The sequence below is a fragment of the Vulpes vulpes genome, chromosome 7 (genome assembly GCF_048418805.1).
Source record: "Vulpes vulpes isolate BD-2025 chromosome 7, VulVul3, whole genome shotgun sequence".
Classification (NCBI taxonomy): Eukaryota; Metazoa; Chordata; class Mammalia; order Carnivora; family Canidae; genus Vulpes; species Vulpes vulpes.
This window is the reverse complement of record NC_132786.1, coordinates 97,887,143-97,910,399: the sequence shown is the minus strand read 5'-3', so window position 1 is coordinate 97,910,399 and position 23,257 is coordinate 97,887,143. Positions and strand designations below refer to the sequence as shown.

Below are 23,257 nucleotides of genomic sequence, written 5' to 3'. Positions count from 1 at the left end.
GAAAGTCATATCTTCTCATTTTAATATTATTTAAAGATTTTTATTTTCATTTGAACATTTTCCATAAAAATAATATACCAAAAATAATTACTGTTTTTTTGCAAAATATATCAGGCTTTTTATCCTAATTAAAACTCTCAGAATGACTTTTGTATTGTGAGCCTAATTTAGAGAAAACCAATACAGATATTTTTTCAGTATTATCACAAACCTGACAACTTCCTTATTGAGCCACAATATTTCTTTCAGTAACTTTTAAATCTAATTTTGTGACATTACCCAGAGATTCCCAACAATTTTCTCAGTGCTTCAAAATTCTTTTTCAACACCATGGATTTACTTAATTAGACATACATCCATAAAGCTGAAGAAGGAGGAGGTGAAATGGGAAGAGGAACGATGGCAAAATGTACATCATTCAGCTTTAAATTTATGCAAAAGCCCTGCAAGTTTCACTCTCCCGTTTTTTTTCTCAAAAATTAGTAAAAGGTAAAATAAAATTTTCAAAGAGTAAAAGAAAATTTCAGAACCACTACCACCCCCTGGCCCCTCTCTCTTAAAGTTCCTCTATCTTTTTCTTTGCTGTGGTTCTAGAAACGGCCAGACGAAAATCACATGGAAATGATCTTTCATCCATGTGAATTTCTATGTATAACCCCAAGAATTCTTTAACCCACCATTCTTCTGAAAGTTCATCTTTTTCTCTACTAAATCATCTCAGATTGCTGACTTTTATTGTTACATCTCTAAAATGGAGAATGTTGCTCTACATTCTGGCTTACCTTTCATTCAAAGACATTTTCACCAAATTTCTTATTGACTAGACAGATTTTTTAAAGCTCCACCTAAGACCCCTTTGCCTTTGAATTAGTTACTATCCTACATGCTCCTGACTGACCCCATGTATCCCTTTCTCTCAGGCTGTACTTCAGGATACTGTTAAGATGGAGTTGAGTTTTTTTTTTTTCCTTTTTAAGTTATGTAGGCTATCCTAAGTCACAGATCTTTTGTACTACAAATAGAACTGATGCAGTTAATTGAAGGCTTCCTGCTGCTGTATGCAGTCAGCTACTGAGGTAGTCTGGGATTTCAGGGAGTTCTTATAACATGGAGCCCAGAGGCAACTTTAATTTCTCTGATGCCCTTATGAGATTAACTTTGATAATATGTTTGGTGACACATTGACAAGAATTGGCTTTTTCTACCTTTTACATCTATTGTATTACAACTACTAGAGTCTGAGTCTTCAGATGTAGATGTAGAGTAGTAATAAAGATAGTGTCAGTTGAAATGTCTGTGACAAATTTTCCACTGCTCATAAAACACCATCTTTTAAAATATTTGAGCACCTTTATATGGGGTGGCCATTGAGTTCTAATAGTTTATTTGCAGTGTTCACAGCATGTTCCTTTCGGTGTGGGAGTGGTCAGTGGGAGGGCTTCTGCATCACTCTAGGAGAAAGATGATTCAGGATACAAGAATTCTCAAACAGTAACTTAAAAATAATGCTATTTAATTTCAACAAAGTATCATACATCAAGAAATTCATATAATAATCCATTATATACTTTGCAAACTTTTCCCATGAAGGTTGCAGGTTTCCTGAGGGAAGTGATTCTTTGTGCACCCCTCAAATAGTAACTAAAACCATGAGTGAACTTCATCTAGTACAGAACACTTGCTGGGTGACATGTAAAGACACAAAACAGAGAAACTACAGGACATTATGTCTTAGGTAACAAAGAAATATGGACTGCTAGAGAGGCAGCCCTGGCAGTTAGTAACTACAGTCAGGTGAACTAGGAATCATATGCGTAAAGTAAACGATACTTGTAGGAAAACAGTTCAGGAACTGTATGTTCTCAAAGTGGGATGGGAGCAAGGCCAAAGAATCCAAACTCCAGAAAATAGACCGCGGGGCATCCTACTCCACTCTCCAAGGCCAGACTTAGTTTACAAGAAATGGCAGTCCAATATTCAAAGAGAAATCCTATTTTCATCATGCCATATATATATATAAATTACTTCAGGAGCATTTCTAATTTTAAACGATACCCTACATTATACATGAAAAAAGGGAAGGTAGGAATATATAAAACAGTAGCTTTAAAAAGGTAAAACAATTCAGTGTTCACAAAAACATAAATTGAGCAGGATGGTTTATAATGAACATTATTTAATACCCATGGATTAGTTTACTAAAGACTGCAGATGAATTATAGGATTACAGTTTTTTTGGAGAGAATTAGACTTATTTTTTTTAAGATTTTTATTTATTTATTCATGAGAGGCACAGAGAGAGAGAGAGGCAGAGAGAGAGAGACACAGGCAGAGGGAGAAGCAGGCTCCATGCAGAGAGCCCGACGTGGGACTCGATCCCGGGTCTCCAGGATCACGCCCTGGACTGAAGATGGTGCATAACCGCGGGGCCACTGGGGCTGCCCTAGAATTACTTTATAAACACTCAAATTTGGCTATTTTTAAGACTTATCTTCTGTGATTACCACAGTGATTAAGAAATTTCAAAAGAAAAACAATTGAAGACTTTGGTATTTCTATCATTTTAAAATACCTACCCTAGGGGTGCCTGGGTGGCTCAGTCAGTCTGTCTGTCTTTGACTCAAGTCATGATCCTGTGGTCCTGTGATGGAGTCCTGCATCGGGCTCCCTGCCGCACAGGGAGCCTGCCTCTCCCTCTGCCTTTGCCTGACTCTCTCCCTCCTTGTGCTTTCTCTCTGTGTGTGTCAAATAAATAAATAAAATCTTTTTAAAAGTATATAAAATAATAGAAGTCTACCCTGATGACATTTATCAGTTTTAAATCCCCAGTATTATTTGATATATAGTATTATATCTGATTCTTGCCCAAGCTATTACATGCGTCAACACATTTGCTCTGAAATTAAATTTATCAAATAATTAGTAATTTTTGTCCTATAAAAACAATTGAAAAAGGGCAAACATGCCCTTATAACATGCAAACCTTGGAGGCTTCACTGATTCAGGCTAGTTTCTTAGTTTTCTCTAGTTCATAATGAATGACATACTAAAAACTTAAATATGCCACTATTATTAAATCTTAAGATGATTTTGGAGTCTCCCAAGATTTCTTGATGGTGTATTACATTACATTTAGAAAGGCAACTTTCCTTCTGTATACATACTTTTCTATCTTTATTTCATATCATATTTAAATCACTAAATTTTATTACAAATACCTCCTACCCAAAATCTTTTAGGCAAACTCTCCGTGTGTTGTGTATGTGTATACACACACACACACACACACACACACATACTTTTTTTTGTGCACCTCACAGCTACATTTATTCACGCCACAGCGGACACAACACGTCTACAAGTGTACGTCGGGGCTCCATGTTCCCGGCTAACAGAGCGTGTGGAGATTTACAGCCAGACTGACGTTCCATCTGATGTGTTCTCGGAGCTGATTAATGATGGCCATGAGCAGGCGCAGGGCTCGAGGCTTTCAAAGCTTTACTTCTTTTATCAGCACTCCTGATTTTATAAATGATGACACTCATCAACCCCATTCCTAACAAAGTCTCCTGGTAAGTTTGGGTATAGTAGGGATTCATGGGGACCCAAACATTTTTAATAAGATTTTGAAGCATCTCGACACAAGACCCCTGGCTCAGGCCACTGCGACACCCTCCATGTATATTTTGAACCAGGTGTTGAGGTGGTAATAATCCAGTAAGCAATGTTTTAATTCATATCTACTCACTCCTATTCACTCTCCAAATCTCTATCTCTCTTAATCTCTGAAGAGACCCAGAGAAAGAAACAATATATATATATTATACATATAAATATACATATATTTTATATATATATAAAATTATGCAAAAGCCCTTATATATAATATATAATATATATATATATCTACTCTCTTAATCTTCTTCTTCCCCTCAGCTTAAACTTTATTTTCACATGTATTACTACCTTTTAAAATTTTATGCCATTAGCTTTAAATGTAAATACCTTAAATCCACAACAAATAACATACTGCTATCCTGAATCGAGCCTTTGTACAAATTGTGTCCTTGCCCTAATTTAGACCAACCATTAAGAATAGAGTGTAAGCCCCTCCCAACCACAGCTCTGATAGCAGGCCTCATCACAAAGTAGATAGATGCCTGAGGCCAATTTCAGTTCCCTTAAATAAGAAAAGGCAATAGTCTACATCTGAAATTTACAACTGACTAGTAACTCTGAGTTTAAAATCCCTGCAAAACTTAGGGTTTTCTTCAAGTATAAAAAATGGTTAACTTTCAGTTCTCAAAGAAATACAACAGTTAATTACATGTAGATTACCCTTCTCATATTCACTATATATGTAAATATATGTATACATGTAGATGTATGTGTGTTGTGTGTGTATGCCAAGGCCCAATTTCCTCATATCTCTCATACTTGATTTCCCTGAGAATAGCCAACCCAGCCAGATGCTGAAGTTTCCATAGGATACCTTTTGCGTTTATGCTTTCACTGCTTAAGGTTTTTCTACTCTCATCCTTCCTTCCCTCATTCAGTAAAAATTGATCAATGTTCCCCACCAGGCTCTACTATACATCTGTCAGTCCAGATGGGTAGCAAGACAAGCAATGGAAAGAAAACACACACACACATACACACACACACACACAGATTTCAGGTGCCATGAGGGCAAGTGTACAAGATGCTTTGTTTTCTTCCCTCATTGATCTTAGGCACCTGCACAATGTCTGGTACATAAGAGGCACTCAAAAAATACTTGTCAAATGAATGAAGAGTGGTGTCACATGTACTCAGTCATAAATACTAGAAAAAAAGAGTCATTCTAGATTTTTTTCCTAGTCATTCTAGGTGCTCTAGATTTTTGCATTAATTCCTGATTTCTCTATTTGTGCTCCTTCCAGCTCCTTCTCATTATTCTCACTATTTTGCCCAGGCATCTACAACTGTAAAGAGTTAACAGGCTGTACAATAGGCACACAACCCATTTTAAGGAGTGTTCCATCTGCAACCAAAGTTGCATTTCTTTTTTTTTTTTTTTTAAGGATTTTATTTATTTATTCAAGAGAGTGAGAGAGAACATGAGTACAGAGGAGGGGCAGAGGGAGAAGCAGACTCCCCGCTGAGCAAGGAGCCCAATGTAGGGCTCCATCCCAGGATCTGGGATCATGACCTGAGCTGAAGGCAGACCCTTAACCGACTGAGCCACTGAGGCACTCCTTTTTTTCCAAAGATTTTCAGTCTCCTCATTTTTTTTTCCACCACCTACAAAGAAGGTTCTGGATAGGAACAAATGAAATATCATCCACTGAAAGTTCATGGCACTTGATACTCACAGATTATTATTACTTTTTAAGACACATCTTTGATCTCATTTCAGTTTTACCACCTAGAAGGTCTAAATAAATGGGGCAAGAAGTAAGAGCCATTTTATATGTTTGTTTCTTTGTAACCTGCCTATTTCTTGTTTTTGTATTAGCAAATACACTTCTGAGTGAAAGCTAAGATACTATATCCTGTTTAGTTGTAGGTCTGGGAAGAATTTGACTAGGAATAAATGATCAAGCCTTAATATCAGGAGAAGAAATGGAAATGTGGGTAGAGAGCTGGGAGTGTGCTCTGAGTACACTGTTAGAAGGTTCTGGCTCCTCAGAGTCTCTCAGCCTGTAGCCTCACTCCCAGAGTCTTCCACATCCATATGTCTCTGATAAAATTTCTATCCCTATATCTAAAGACGTATCTACTAATCAGACACTTCATGGTTTAAAATCTTTCAGTGTGTGGCTCTTACTTCTGAATGGCCCGAAGAGTTTTTTTGTGCTTGGAAGAGCCAACTTAGCCATTCACAGAGAGGCAATCTCTCTATAAATGAACAGATTTCCACACGTGGGCTGTAATATATGCATAACACATTTCTCTCAGTGTTAATTTTGGTCTAACATCCTCCTGATGGTCTTGATTACCTTGGAGACTTACATCCTGTGTTCGTATATACGTGGTTGTTAGTCACTTCTACTAAGTTGTCTCACCACCATTTTACAAGAGTGATAATAAAAGACATAATATTTCAATAACTCATTTTTCCTTCGACAAATGTTTATTCAACCTTCTGTTTCAAGGCACTTTTCTAAGACTTAGTTAAATCTAAATCCTATGTAAAATAGACAAATTCTATGAAAGTCCAGCTAACCTTGTAGTAAAAATAACTGGAACCATCTGAGGATATCTAGCAAAAAAAGTTTTGTTAATTGAATGTCTATCTTTTAATTTTTAAGTAAAAAAGTAAGTATCTTAATATAGATTCCCTTTAACTGGTTTTATTATTCTTTTTCTAAAAATTGGAAATTCTGGACCATTGTTTATGATCAGTCATGTTCTTTATATGGCACCAATGCAAATACTGTGTGAATCAATATTCTGAGAAAGCCATACAATAAGAAAAAACATGGTGAAACAGTGTGGCAATACATGTCTTTTGGAATAGCATATTAACCATGAATAGTAATAGTAATAATTCTTAAAATTGGAATTATTAAGCTTTTTTCCACTTTTCTTATTTTATTCAGGGTGTGCTAATCAAATAGATGCATAACTGGGCACTGAATCCATGTAAACAATCTATGTTGTGACAAATCTCAAGGCATCTGGTTAAGTCAGATATCTCCCTTTGGGAATTAAAATGAAACTTGAAGTGTTTGCTCTCAAAATCTGTACCCTAGTAGATAGCATCCAACACAGAATCAAACATCCCATCTAATTTTTCCAATGCCATGTTTCCAAAAGGAAATTACATTAAATTCCTCCATTCAAAATGCAAAAAGCAAGACATCCAAGAATGAGATTTCCAGCAGAATGTAATTTTAAATACAGGATTTTTTTTTCCATTACTGGAGATATCAAACATTTTAAAAGCCTGTTCTTTCATAATTGGATTCCAGATCATTATTTTTTTGGCCAAAAAGAAAGGTTTTCTGCATTCTTAAAATAATTAGGCAGGATTTCAAATCAAATTATCCAATTTCAAAGCTCTATTTTTCTCTCTAAAATGCCTGTTAGGGAAGGACTGCTGATGACTAAGCTCTGTGTCATTCTCATGGCTTTATTAGGAGAATGTTCTAAGTCCTTCACTTTCTATGTAATCAGAACTATAATTTCTTCAGGTTATTTTAAGACCCAGCTATGGCTAAAGCAGGAAACTCAATTTTATTCTGAGCTCTAGACATGTCGACACAGCAGAGCAGGGCTCCAGCTCTCTGGGCTATCTTCTTTCATAAACCTTCTTGCTTGGTGCCGGACCAGGGCTCTAGGATAGTTTTACTCCACTCTCTGGGTATCAGGTAACTCTTTCCAAGACACTGAGGATAGTAGGACTGTTATTTTGGAAAATGTGTGTTGACATAGCATTACTCTACAAATGAAGAGTTTACTTGTCCAGAAAGCACTACTGACTCTTCCTCACATCAATTTGAAAACCATATTCAACAGAAGGGCAGTTGAGAAAACCAGGTGCCAGAAACATTTGATAAAAAAGCAGAACAGAAAGCTCTAACTACACATGTCTACTTTAGTTCATCATATTCCCTTAGAATTTTATAACTTAATTAACCAACTCTATTTAAGCAGGCTGGTTGCCTCTAATTATGCTAAAAAATTTCTGCGCTGCAAAGTGATATTAATAGTGAGTGACATTTCTGCAAGTAACAGGTAACCCACTTCTATAACCATGAACTATATCTAAAGTAAAGGGGGAAGAAGAGGACAGTATAATAAACTATAAATAAAAATTATCTGCAAGAGATGGTCCTCAGAATGAAAACAAAAACACAGCATCATTACTTTAGTATTTTGATCTATACGGAAAGGCTCTCATAGATATGTATAATCAATCTTTTTTTAAAAAGATTTTATTTATTTATCTGAGAAAGCGAGAGGGAGAGAGAGAATGAGAACGAGGGGGGAGGGGAGGGGCAGAGAGAGAAGAAGCAGACTCTCCGCTAAGCAGGGAAACCAACATGGAGTTTGATCTCTAGACCCCAAGATCATGGCCTGAGTCAAAGGTCGATGCTTAAGCGAATGAACTACCTAGGTGTTCCAGACATGTATAATTAATCTTATTACTGAAATAAATTTATTAATATTTTCAATTTTAACTTAACAGACTGACATAAAAATGCTTTCTTCCTAAAAATTTATATGGTGCACTAACAATTTATCTTTGCTGTTTCATTCTAGAATTTTTCTTTAGATTAAAATGCTATTTTTCTATTGCTCCTGTAACAGTAATATAGCAATATCATCATACATCTATTAATTAAGCTTACCATCCCTATTGTACATAATTACACATTTTGGGATTTTTTTTTTCACACTCAACATTATATCTAACCCATTCTTCCATGTTAATATATTTAGACATTACTTATTAATCTTAGTGACTATATAGCATTTCAGAATATGGATTATGGCAACTGATTTTTATACTGTCCAATACTTAAACCGCCTTCAATTTTTCATCACTATAAATAATGCTGCAAAACAAATACCCTAGCATACAAAATCTTGCGCCCTTTCCTCCAGCCCTACTACAGGAGTCTTTTTATTTTCACTAATATAATGGATGTGAAAATGGCACCTTATTGATGTTTTAAGCATAACTGAGAATGATCACCTACCCATTTATCTAATGGCCATTTTTGTATTTTTCTGTTTGATATGTTTTTCATACCTTTGACCATATTTCTATTGAGTTACTGGTATTTTTTTATTGATTTATTGTTTGTATTTGCACTTTACAGATCTTCACTTTTTGGGTGTTTGATAGATGTTAATAACTCTTTTCCTCTATTTGACATTAGTGAAAAACACTGGCATCATTTGTCATATAATTTGTTTCTGACTTAGAATGCCAAGTCAAACATCACTCTTTTTTAACTTTCTCTAGATAGGATTACACTGACAGAGATCTTTCCTAGAATGAGTTGTGATGACCTCACTCATAAGCTCATTAATATAAATAGAAATATTTTTCCCAAGACATAATATCTAAACTATAGTTTCTGCTAGCATCTTTTTCATTTTGGTCAGTGAAGTAGGGCCTTGTAAAACCAAGTTTTAGTTTCATTCTACACAAAGAGTTTCTCAGTCACTTAATGGAGCCAACCAATATATGTAAAACTAAGAAACAAGGCACTGGGCTTCTGGATGTAGAGATTCATTCTCCATCATAAAACAGCTTTATGGGGCAGGAGATCCATCCTATACCTCATATATCTGTTTTAGTTCATATAGGAGTAAACATTTCAGATGGCCGAAGCTTCTCCTCAAAATATCTTTTAAATGCCATTTTACTGTTTTAAGGATCTCTTTTCAAAATTGCTTAGATATATCCCTGCTTTTAAAGATGCCCACAATATGGAGAACATAGGACCACCGTGGGGCCTATCAGTTACTGCTTTGTGACACGGTGGTTCCCTTAGGGCTTGTTATGCACAATGGCTAGTCCTTATGACATGAGGCTGGTTTTAGTTCTATTTCTACTTTTCCAATATTTCTGTGTGTGTGTGTGGGGGGGTCCTTCTGGATTGCTATTGTGCATTGTGGTTGTGGGAGAGCTTAGCTTGAGTACCCTACCTGTGCCTTTAATGCATGCCTTCTGATCCCAGGTCTGAGAACCCAAATAGCCACATTTTTTATCATTCCTAAAATAATTACTTACATTTACTGGGGTCACACATTTCTTGAAGAATTAGACAAAAAATGGCCAGTCTTCTAAGAAAAATGAACATGTACACAAATATATTAGTGTGTGGAAAATTTCAAAGGATTCAGGGAGTGCCTAAAGCCCATTCATGGATCCCTTGGGTTCTCCTGGTCCTATTTTGGTTCACTTCTATCTTCTGACACTGGTTCATATTGAAAAGGTTTCTGAATAAGTGAATCATTAATAAGTCAGTATGGTCAGAGAAGCCTAATCCCAATAAAGTCAAGCACTGCGGGAGATACTAAACCAAAAAATGAGAGTTACATGAATATGCATAATGCCCTTTTAAATGTCCAATTAAAACATACAAAGCATGTGATCATCTGTCGATGGTGAAATTTTCTCATGTTATTTCAAAAGAAAACAATGAAAAGTATGTGTGCACACTGCATAACACTGTAAATGTGAGCATGTGAGTATGAAGATGGAGAAAAGAAAATGAAGAGGATCATTTGTATTTTTAAAACAAAAATTTGTACTTTAGCCAGATGAGCTGTCATTCCAGTGACTACTTCAGAAGTACAGTCAGGAGTTCCTTAGCATGTGCAAGAAGATTCTTGTCCTCACTGCCCTGTTTCTTGTCAAATTTGCATTAGAAGCCCACTTTTTCACTCTGCTGTCATAATCCTGGCAGAAAACAGATGGAAAAAATGGAAGAAAAAGGGAATAAAGGCCTCTTCTTTAATTAAGAAACTTTGACTTTACTTGTAATTCTCTACCTACAAAGTCTTGTCCTTAAGCGGTTAACAAGATGATCAAATCAGCAATGAAAAAACCTGGATGAAAACAAGAGAACACCAAAGGCAGTATATAATAGCTAATTTTTTAGAATAAATGTGTAGGAGAACTATGATAGCAGCTGTGCTAGAATCTGAGAGTAGGAGAGAGGAGGAATGGAATGGAGGAAATGACTCAAAGTCATCTTTAAATCTAAGGACCTTACCTTTTAGTTCATTCATTCACAAAGTTCTGGGTTCTTGCATGGTATCATGCAAGCAATCATGCTTTATACCAACCTATAAGTGGAGAGTAGTGAGGAAATGTAACATCCTTGGAATTCATTTTCATAATGCATTCTTTGAACTTTTATCATTTATACAATCAAGGAAGTGACTCATTTTCTAATCTCTAAAAATAAGGTATCTGTGGAACCCACTTATGGACAGTGGGAGTTGTTGATATAGATCTAAAGGCTTAGGAGTGAGGTTGGGGCTTGAGCTAGAGATTTGTGGGTTATCAGCACAGAGCTGGTATGTGAACCTGAGTAGGAGATGAGATTATGCCAGAAGGATGTCTACAATAATAACTTTAAAAAAATTATTTTGTTAGTCAGTAAGATGGTTCACACAACACTCCCCACCTGGTATCCATGTTTATGTTAGGTTACCTGGCAATGGAATTTGCATAGGTAATTAAGACTGGTGATCATTTGACTTTTAGAGAGATATTCCAAATGGGGCTAACTTAATTAATTTCTCTAAAAGAAAAGAGATTTCTCTGGCTGGTAGAAGATGAAATCAGAGAGGACTGAAGCTTAAGAGGGATTCAGGGAGAAAGATTTCTTCAATGCCGAGGTGGAGGGGGCCAAATGGAAGCAAGCAACTGAGAGTAGCCTCTAAAAGGTAAGAATGAATCTAGCCCACAGCCAACAAGGAACCAGGGTTCTCAAGCCTATGACCACAAGGAACTTAATCCAGTTGACAACATGAATGATCTTGAAAAGGACCTCAAGCTCCAAATGAGGACACAGCCATAGCCAACACAACTGTTTTTAGCCCTGGGCAACCTGAGGACCCAGCTAGCCCATGCCTGGCCTTCTAAGTCACAGAGGTACTTAATAGATGCTGTCAAGAAAGGAAGGAGAGAGGGAAGGAAGGAAAAGGAGGAAGGAAGGAAGGAGGGAGGGAGGGAGGGAGGGAAGGAAGGAAGGAAGGAAGGAAGGAAGGAAGGAAGGAAGGAAGGAAGGAAGGAAGGAAGTCAGAAAGCAATGAAATGAGGCAGTCATGAAGGTGACACCTGTTAATGGACATCAGTGCCGCATAATCACCTGACACTCCATACAACCTTTCCAGATGTATTTGCCTTTAAACATTCAAAAGTGATTTTTTTCTATATGTGAGATTGCCAGTTTGCAACCAAGACATTAGGAATCAGACTAACATTCATGTTTATTTAGAAAGAAATAAAACTATATAGACAATGCTGGCTGATTTTTTTTAAAGAAGTAGTCTAATATCAGATGTTGGTCCTTTAAAGCAATCCTTGTATATAATTTTTTACTTTTATATTAGAGGTTTGATCTTTCAGCAACTCAGATCAGATGTACAATTTACCATTACCCAGATCAGATGTGCAATTTACCATTACCCTAGAATTTAAATTTAACATAAGTAAGAACATTTTCTAAGGCTCTTTCCTAAAAGCACTAGAGGAAGGTTTAGTTGGGCTTTTCCTGTTAGTATTTTCAAGTAAATACAATATTGAGTAGGATTATAAAGTAACATTTTCTCTTCTGAAAGATACCGTAATAACTTGAGTAATCCAGAACATACTAAAGACCTAAACATTTGACCACTTACTGGCCAAACCACATTTTCCATGGATATGAACTTAACTGAACATATATTACAAGAAATCCTTCCTAAGGGTCTTTTGACTCTTACTTTAAAAACCAAAGTAACATGCTTGATCATTTGCTTTTTTATTCCTAACTATAGGGCCCATAATAACTTAGGATGACAGAATGTGGTTCACTAGAAAGAGGCCCAAAGGTGGATTTAAAGGAAATTTAAAGGAAAATGCCTTTTTTGTCTGAAGGAAATAGCTGCCCAAACCATTTTGCTAAAGGATCTCCATATTCAAATATGACACCATTAATATTCATAAAAATAATAATATCCCCTTAATAAAAGTATCATAACAAAGAAAGAGAAGATCTACCTTGCTTTTATCAGTTCAAATATTGGCTTTTCAAATATATTGGAATATATTCAAATACATATATTCCTTATGTATTTATATGCTTAGATAACCCAATGTAAGAGAAACATGTAAAGTACAAAGGTACATATGCAGTTTAATATCAGCTGTTGTAAATGATTTTCCCTTCATTCATTCATTTAGTCATCCCACAACATTTATTGAGTGACTATTACCTGCTGGGCATTCTTCAAGATCTTAGATTTGTTTATATGAATTTCCATGTTTTAATTAATTCAGGAATTTTATTTTTATCTTACAGATACTTTCTTAGATATTAATGAATGGTTCAGGAATGGAGCCAATTTTGTTCTGTAAAGTCATAATGCATTTTTATCTCATCCACAAGACAAAGGACTGATTACCATCATTCTGTTAACCTGCTATATAACTCTTGGTCTAGACTATTGTAGCTCACCGAATGTATATCAAATTCTACTTCATGCACTGTTAATACTTAAGCCCTAGATTCCACACCATAATGTCTAACACTGTGGAGTTAGAAATCTTTGCAAACTGGCTTTCACCAACTACCCAAGTAGCTAAAAAAATTTTCATTCTCAGAGTACTGAATATTTGTGAATGACTGATGTGTTTTTGGCAAAGAAGTGAATACTTCAGTAAGGCACACTATATTCAGCAATGAGATACACTTAACATATGAAAGAAAAATTTCCATGCATTACATTTCAAAAGATTGGAATGAGAAAGAAGGAAAAAATACTGTTGTTATCTTGATTGCAACATGTAGCTTTGGCATCATTTAAATATCACCCAGAGTAGGTGTAAAACCCAATAAAATAAGACTCTAGAACCAATAACCAATATAATCTCTCTCACTTTCTGAATTCTGACAATATTAACGATAAATTTGAGGTTTCGAAAGACTTATGAATTAAAAAATACCTAAGGACTCTGTAGTACTTAGTCCAACATATTACTTTTACGAAGAGAAGAACTTTGATTTAAATATATTGTCAAGAAAAAAATAAATGGAAATGATTCCCAATATATTATTTAACAACTGACTTGTAGCAATTAAATACATTAAGTGGTAATATTTTTGAATAAGGCTTTCTGCTTCTCTATAATAATTTCTGCTATAGTGTTTTTGAAACTGAAGTTTCTGCTATAGTTATTTGTCTAAAATAACACCTAATTTTTAAAAGTGAAATGCAATTCTAAAAATCTAGAAAATTCAAATGTAGTCACTGGACAAAGAGATAGGAAGGATAAAAATGAACACTGATGATAAAGCCTTGTATTTTTGATCAACAGCAAAATGATAATCTTCATTACTAAAATGGAGACAAATAATATTTGGTTCTAAGCTACAAGAGTTAGTGCATAGTCACATTCTTCCTTCTGCCTTCTATTACTATTAGAAAAACAGTACAGGGAAATAGAAAATAAGTCAATTATAATTGTAATACATGCATTATATACATACACACACACAGGACATGCACACAAAAGAAAGAGGAGAGCATTGCTTTAAAGTATCAAACTAAGCTAGGTAAGTCGTATTACTGAATGGTTCTCTGTAAACAGGTCTGACCAGTGCTTTTGTGAATAAGTAAAACATTCAAAACAAGTCAGGCACTAGCACAAACTTCAAAAGAAAGTTATAACAAATCAGAGCAGAATGAGTTTCTAAGCCTAAAATATGTAGTATTATAAACTGATAGACCAACACATTAGTGGGGCAATATGTTCAATCTAAATTTTACTCCTGCTATATGAAAAAGACAATGCTATGACCTGATCTGTTTCAGGTGATTAAAAAGGGGACACACTGACAGTTTTTAAAGATGGTAGGAACCTTAACAGTAATCTAGGCAACTCCCCTCATATTTTATAGATGCCAAGACAACTAAATTACTTACTTTCACACAGAGGGTAGCAGACCCTTAGCTAAAACCCCTATAAAGTATAGCTCCGTGAGACTGGAGGTTGGTGTTTCATCATCAGTATCATTATTCCTGAACTCTTTCATATACTAAGTTCATAAAAATATGAATGAACATATAAAGGGATACACCGAGTTTTCTGGCTATCACATCTACTATGCCATGCAATATTTAAATTGTTCTCACATATACTGGGATTAGAATTACATTCAGCACATTTTGGGTATGCAAGGAAAAATAAAAAGGTAAAGAACATTCTGTTCCTTTAGCACCCAAATGGTGCTTTCTAAAGGCAAACTACCAGATATTGGTGAGTGAAGACAATGAAGTATGAAGACAAATCCTATGTTAAGAGTATGAAAAATATGTCATTTTCAGTTTGCTGGAAAAGACAGTTTGGATGCAGTATTCAAATGGTCTTTGCTCAACCATTTACTTTCCCTCCGTTTTGTTGAAAAAGGTGTGAAAGGCCACACTAGCCTTTATTCTGAAAACAGCCAAAGGTATTTTGGACTTAGGGGCCTTTGCAGTGGCTGTTCCTTCTTACCTGGAATGCTATTCTTTGCATGGCTGGGCTCTTAAAGTCACTCATGCCTCAGCTTAGAAGTTAGTTACCAACTGGCGTTTTAGGCACCAAGTGGTATTCCATGAGGCTTTAGGATAGAGTAGCTACCTTTTTTTCTTGACAAAATTATCATCCCTATTTCACTCAACAGTACTCTAAAATCTGAATCTTTCGGGATCCCTGGGTGGCGCAGCGGTTTGGCGCCTGCCTTTGGCCCAGGGCGCGATCCTGGAGACCCGGGATCGAATCCCACATCAGGCTCCCGGTGCATGGAGCCTGCTTCTCCTTCCGCCTGTGTCTCTGCCTCTCTCTCTCTCTCTGTGACTATCATAAATAAATAAAAATTTAAAAAAAAAATAAAATAAAATAAAATCTGAATCTTTCATTTAAATCAATCTCAAATTATCTTTAGAAAATTGGGCGAGCTATATAAATATTGAGTACTTCTGTCACCTAATTTAGTTAAACTGAACTAAAATCCTTAAAAAAAAAAACCTTACCTTAAAAAAATTCATTCTCATCCCTCCATAAAAATGCAAGACCCTGCATACATTAAACATTGGCTTTGTAAAAGTTAAAATCATAACCTATCTAATTGAATAACAATGGTATTGGACTTTATTTTTTTATACATTTATTTTTTATTGGTGTTCAATTTGCCAGCACATAGAATAACACCCAGTGCTCATCTCACCAAGTGCCCCCCTCAGTGCCCGTCACCCATTCACCCCCACCCCCCGCCCTCCTCCCCTTCCACCACCCCTAGTTCATTTCCCAGAGTTAGGAGTCTTTCATGTTCTGTCTCCCTTTCTGATATTTCCCACTCATTTTATTCTCCTTTCCCCTTTATTCTCTTTCACTATTTTTTATATTCCCCAAATGAATGAGAACATATAATGTTTGTCCTTCTCCGATTGACTTACTTCACTCAGCATAATACCCTCCAGTTCCATCCACGTTGAAGCAAATGGTGGGTATTTGTCATTTCTAATGGCTGAGTAATATTCCATTGTATACATAAACCACATCTTCTTTATCCATTCATCTTTCGATGGACACTGAGGCTCCTTCCACAGTTTGGCTATTGTGGACATTGCTGCTATAAACATCGGGGTATTGGACTTTAGCCCTACTTTGTTCCTTCAGGCTCCCTGCTCAGTAAGGAGCTTGCTACTCCCCCTCCCCTCCGCCTGCTAGTTCCCCTTGCTGGTGCTCTCTCTCTCTCTCTTTCTCTCTCTCTGCCAAATGAATAAATAAAATCTTATAAAAAATGGTATTATAAAGGGGATCCCTGGGTGGCTCAGTGGTTTAGTGCCTGCCTTTGGCCCAGGGAGCAATCCTGGAGTCCCGGGATCGAGTCCTACGTCGGGCTCCCAGCATGGAGTCTGCTTCTCCCTCTGCCTGTGTCTCTGCCTCTATCTATCATGAATAAATAAATAAAATATTTAAAAATGGTATTATAAAAATAGATATTTGAGTATATCATTTGACTATGAGTATATAAACTGAATATATTAATTTTTCCCAAACCACTTAATTAACAGTATGTCCTCTGACCATGGTGTGTGATGTAATTCTGTCATATAAAATGTTATTGGGATCCCTGGGTGGCGCAGCGGTTTGGCGCCTGCCTTTGGCCCAGGGCGCGATCCTGGAGACCCGGGATCGAATCCCACGTCGGGCTCCCAGCATGGAGTCTGCTTCTCCCTCTGCCTGTGTCTCTGCCTCTCTCTCTCTCTCTGTGACTATCATAAATAAATAAAACTAAAAAAAATTAAAATGTTATTATTAATAACTCTGTATTTTTGTTCTTTGATCTATTTTTCTATGTCTCTTGCCCAACCAACCAATCATTGTTAATACAGCTTTGAATGACTTATCTATCCTTCTTCTCATTTGTTGTTTGACAAAATTACCACTTGTGCATTTAGTCTTACATTTGAATTTTAGTCAGTACACAATATTCCCTGGTAGCATTTTAAATGAACCTGTACTGACATACAATGCATCTGTAAAGCACAGAAGAATTTGTGAGCCACCAACGAGGCAGAGAACTGAAAGGCTGGTAGAGTTGGTGTGGAAATGAGATATACTACTTACTATATAATACCATTTAGGGCACCTGGGTGGCTCAGTGGTTGAGCATCTGCCTTTGGCTCAGGTCTGGATCCCGGGGACCTGGAATCCAGTCCCGCATCAGGCTAATCACAGGGAGCCTGCTTCTCCCTCTGCTTATGTCTCTGCCTCTCTCTCTCTGTGTCTCCCATGAATAAATAAATAAAATTTTATAATTTTATAATAATACCATTTAGTATATTTGATTTTTGTATTATGCATGAATTATCTATTTCTTAAAGAAAGTTGGCTGTTTCAAATACAAAGAAATTTATAGATTGAATTGGGAATAAATGACCTTTTAAAGACATGGTCTTCCTATTTATGAACACAATATCTCCCAAATTTATTCAGGTTTTCTTTTTTGCTCTTCAAATAATTTTACCAATTTCTCCATAAAAGATTCAACTGCTATGTAAATGATATCATTTTGTGTAATCTTTTAAATTTTTTGTTTTATGCTGACCTTGTACTAAGCAACCTCTTTTTTTAATTTTTAAGCTTTTAAATTCCAGTTAGTTCACAGTGTAATATTAACTTCAGATGTACAATTTATTGATTTGACACTTCCATACACCAGTGCTCACCACAAGTACACTCCTTAATCCCCATCACCTATTTTTCCAAAGAAGACATATAGATGGCGAGGAGACAGATACATGAAAAGAAGCTCAACATCACTCATCATCAGGCAAATACAAATCAAAACTATAATGATATATCACCTCACATCTGTCAGAATGGCTAAAATCAACAACACAAGAAACAACAGGTATTGGCAAGGATGTGGAGAAAGGGGAATGGAACCCTCTTGCACTGTTGGTGGGAATGCAAACTGGTATAGCCCCTTTAGAAAACAGCATGGAGTTTCCACAAAAAGTTAAACATAGAAATACCCTACAATCCAATAATTTCACTATTAGGTATTTACCTAAAGAATACAAAAATACTAATTTAAAGGGATACATGCATCCCAATGTTTATAGCAGCATTATCTGCAATAGCAAAACTACAGAAATATCAAAGTGTCCGTTTACTGATGAATAGGCAAAGAAGTTGGGTATATTATTGGAATGGAATATTATTCAGCCATAAAAAAGAATGAAATCTTACCATTCACAACAACATGGATGGAACTAGAGAGTATTATGCTAAGTTAAATAAGTCAGAGCCAAAGAAAGATAAATACTATGTGATTTCATTCGTATGTGGAATTTAAGAAACAAAACAAATGGGCGAAAGGGAAAAAAAGAGAGAGAGAGGCAAACCAAGAAACGGACTCTTAACTACAGAAAACAAACTGATGGTTACCAGAGGGGAAGCTGAGGGGGAGGGGACATTAAGGGAGGGTTTAAATAACTGAACTTGGATTAGCTGGATTAGTTTCTCTTCCTTTAAAATTCTTACTCATTTTATTAAATGTTCATGTCTTGGAACATTGATTAGGATCTCCAAAGACAAGCTTCCTGACACTAAAGAAAATGTGTTTTAATTTCAGCAGTAAATACAAAGTTTCAGATAGAGTTTTGTTTGATAATGTCCATTTTTTAAAAAAGATTTTAATTATTTATTCATGAGAGACAGAGAGAGAGGCAGACATGTGGGCAGAGGGAGACAAAAGCTCCTCACAGGGAGCCTGAAGTGGGACTTGATCCCCTAACTAGAATCACGCCTGAGCCAAAGGCAGACACCCAACCACTGAGCCACCCAGGCATCCCAATAATGTTCACTTTCTTCTATTCTTACTTTATAAGGAGTTTCTATCCTAGAAGGGCATTGGATTTTATTGAATATTTTCCTTTAATGAGTTATAATTTTTTTCATTTACTCTGTTAACAGGGTAATATTCATTGATAGACTTGTCTCCTCTAACCATTCTCTCATTCCTGGATTATCTCTGTATAAAAGAAAACCCAAATGGCTAATAACATATGAAAACCATTCAACTCTAACAATAATCAGAGAAAGTAATGCTGTGTTATTTTTTTCCTCTCTCAGCCTGGCAAAAATATCTAAAGTCTAACAATATCCATTGACGGCAGGTATATGTGAAAAATGGTTCTCACCTATATGATTGGTGAAGCATGAAGAAAATCTCTACTACATACTGGTTCAGTGCTCAAGGAAGTTGACTGGGCAGTAGAAAATCTAACAGACAGATGCTTTCCCATGTCCACAAAGCAATTTAATATGCTTTCTAGGCATCTAAAACACTCAGAAGATTTTCTAGAATGAATTTAAACAAGGTTTTCTAGAGTTATATTCATATTCAGGTTAGGACTATCTGCTGAAGAAGAAAAAAAAAAAAAGACCACTGATCTTTCCAGGTCAATGATTTGGGAGCATTTCCCTTTAATAATTGGGATACTGAACAGTGAGAGTTGACTCTTGATTAAAATCTGGAAGAAGTGATTACATATTAAGAGCATTGTTTTTATTATGCTCAATTACCTGTTGCCTGAGATTGTTTATATTATTTTCCTTTATACACTATACAAATTAGGTTAACTTGATACCCAAATATTTTTTTCTAACCTTTTTATGTTTACTTTTCAGAAAAGAAAACAGATGAGTAATTCCAAGTAACTAAATTGATAGCTGCAAAAATCATCTTTGGAAATTTGCTTGAACTAATTCTTATTAATGCTTAACATAAGAATGAGAAACATCTAAATCCAAAGCCAACCAACTTTGATTTGTGCCATCTCCATACAACTATTGTAGCAATCAGAAACTTACCTTAGACTCAAAACGATAAGAACACACAATTTGGCAAAGTCAGGGGGAAAACACTGGCACATATTCATTCCTGTGCTCTACTAAGGTGAGTTCAACAGCCATGTTGCAAAATTTGGTTTTATTATCCAATCCCTTTCATGGTCTGCATTTATATTAACTAACTCAATTTTCTGAGCCTTAAAGGCCTTAATGTACCCTTTCTTATGCTGAGTTTTAAGGTTAAACCAAAGCAAAGACTACCCTAAAAAAGCTTACATCATTTCCTACTTATATTACCCTTGTTTTTTCACCTTTTCTCTCCCATTTGGACATAAATATATTTCATTCTTCTCCTTGAGTAACTGTGTACAGAGATTGATTCACTCCTTCCATCTGTCTTTCCCTAATAAATTGCTATGTGAATATCCTGTCCTGACTTTTTAGTTTTTTTAAATTACTGATACCTTTGGCATTTAACATTTGATTACTAAATTGTTCACCAAAAAATATTTTCCATTGTTCCCTTCTCAAACAATATAACCAATTAAATAATACCTGAATATATGTAGATGAGCTCTAAGTAGCAATTTGAGGGCCAAAACAAGCTTCAAATTGATACTACTGTTAACAAAAAAAAAAACAAGCAAACAAAAAACTATTCATTTTTGACTTATCTAAGAAAAATTTTGCAAAGAAGAAAAATAGGAGATTATGAGAAGTGGTGTTTGAATAATATAAAAGTATACCTGTAATCATTTTCACAACCACATTTATTCTCCTTGGACCAAAAAGAATGCATTTATATTCAGGCAGTCTTAAATGAGCTATTTCACAGTTAATATTTTGAATGCAGACACATATTTTGAATTCAGACACATATCTCTTGGAATTATTGATTAAAACATCAAGTCAAATAATATTATAAAATTCCTTTTCTAAGAATAATTGAAATATTTAAAGATCATATACATATTATCAAAGCATTGGAGGTCATTCTTGACATATTCTATAATGAATGGTTTTAATTTTAAGCCAAAGGCTCTAACATCCCAAGAAGCTTATATTGTTCAAATTTACAAAAAAACTGAGGACTTATTTTCTACATAAAAGGAATCATTTTTTTAAATAAAAAATTTATAAAAACAGACTGTGATACCAATGTACTCTTTAATCACTCATTCATTCATCTAAAAATAGTCTCAGGGATCAATTATGTGTTAGGCACTGTAGGGAATAAAAATAGAAGTAAAACATGATCCTTTTCCTCTTGGAGTGTATAATATAACTAATGGGGGGGGATGGGGACACACATACATAAATAACCACAGTGTGAGACAAAAAGTGGGAATTTCTAAGATAGTAATAAAGAACTATTGGGGGAGGTATGGAGAGAAGATAACACACATAACTGAGAAAGTGCAAGGGGTGAGGGGAATTAGGGGACATCTGAACTATGCTTTTAAGAGTTAGGATTTCTCCTAGCAAAAACTAATTGGAACAGAGCAGCAGAAGGGTATTTCAGAAAAACAAATGGCTGATTATTAGTACACATACACACACACACACACACACACACACAGTAATAAAAGACAAACCAGGGATCTGGCCTAAAAATACAGTTGCCAAGTACTCAGTAATTGAATTGAATTGATTAAATGAAACAATCCTTGGGGGAAAAAATGTAGTTATTAACTATTTCCCTCAAGCTACACTATAAATCCAACAAAGAATGTTGTCCAAGATTTTGGCTAAGTCCCAGTATTCTAGAGGCTAAAGAAGATGGTAGATGATCTCCTTCCCCTGGTTCCCTCACCTACCCACTGATAAAGGCTTCCCCATCCCTTACAGAAGGCAGAACTCAGTGGAGTTTAAAATAGCTCCAAAACACTTCCTGCTCTATTCTAACTGTGCTTTCATTCCATTTGACTTAGACCAATTGGAATGTTGAGGGAAAACCCCATGAGGCATCAAGCATGTGAGATCATGTGTCAGTCCCTCAAAAATGTTTGTCCATCCTACTATGTGTATCCATCATTGTTCCCTACCCATGAGAAAGCAGAACATGTGGGGGAAATAGCTTTTAGCACATTGCCATTTCTCCCTTTTTAAAAATAGATCTAAATACTTCCTTACTCAACTTTTGTAACAATTCATCACAAATCTATCCACTTCTCAACACCATGAAGACAATGTATTCTAAACATTTTGTTTACATGATACAGTTCTATAGCTCTACAACAAAGTTGCTATTTATCCCATGACTTCCCTGAATTAAATATTTGCTGCATTGTAAGGACTCAATAAATACCCATGTAATGAATATTATATAACATAACCCCTTTTAAAAGTGTGCAATATTGTAAATTTGAGAACACTGTTTTCAGACTTCCCTTCTAACTTCAGTGGATGAGGATATATTGTCCCCATTCTTTCTAGCCCCCAGGGAAGAAGAAATTCTCACTTCACTAAACTACAAGGATTGCTCATTCTGCTTGGGTAAGAAGTTTCAGCATATTTGAGGTCAGAGGTGGAATGATGGGCAAAGATGAACCTCTGGGAAGGAACCAACAACTAAGTGGTCTGAAAAGGTCCTTAATTTCCAGCCAAAAGCATCAGTCCTAGAGAGGCCACCTGATTCCAAAATCTCTTGTTGGAAAATAGAAAAAATCTATAGCTAACAGCCTTTCCCTGGCTTTCTCACCTGTCTACTGATAAAAGCTTCCCCATCTCTTACACAAAGCAAAGGTAAGTGGAGGCTAAAATAGCTCCCGGAGACACATTCTGTTCTATTCTAACTGCTTTCATTCTACTGGTTCTAGATCAAAGGGAATGTTGAGGGAAAACCTACTTTTATTGGGAAGATGTTTCTTTGTATCTCAGCCTCCTCAAAAGGCTTTATTTTACTCCCCCAACACTGCCTTCCCAACATGTCATTTTCTATCTCATTTTTCTTTTCTTTTTCCTTAGTACTTATTACTATCAAAAGGAGCCTTATTTATCTAACATTTAACTGAACAATCAGTCAAACATATCCTGATCTTGTTTCATGGGTGTACCCTCTGTGCCTAAAACAATACCTGGCACACAGTTGGCTCTCAAATATTTTTGAGTGAAAAAATGAACAGATGAATGACTATTTCAACTCAGCTTCTAAAACTTCAAGCAATTACATCATCTCCCCAAACCTTCAAC

The 23,257-nt window shown here is 35.7% G+C and overlaps 1 protein-coding gene and 1 pseudogene across 40 annotated transcripts in view; both read right to left on the bottom strand.

Annotated features, from left to right (window-relative positions):
* The window catches only part of HDAC9 (histone deacetylase 9), a 920,581-nt gene that overhangs the window by 491,726 nt on the left and 405,598 nt on the right, over nucleotides 1–23,257 (bottom strand). The window lies entirely within an intron of this gene.
* On the bottom strand, nucleotides 3,453–3,648 carry LOC112915740 (ATP synthase subunit ATP5MJ, mitochondrial pseudogene; annotated as a pseudogene).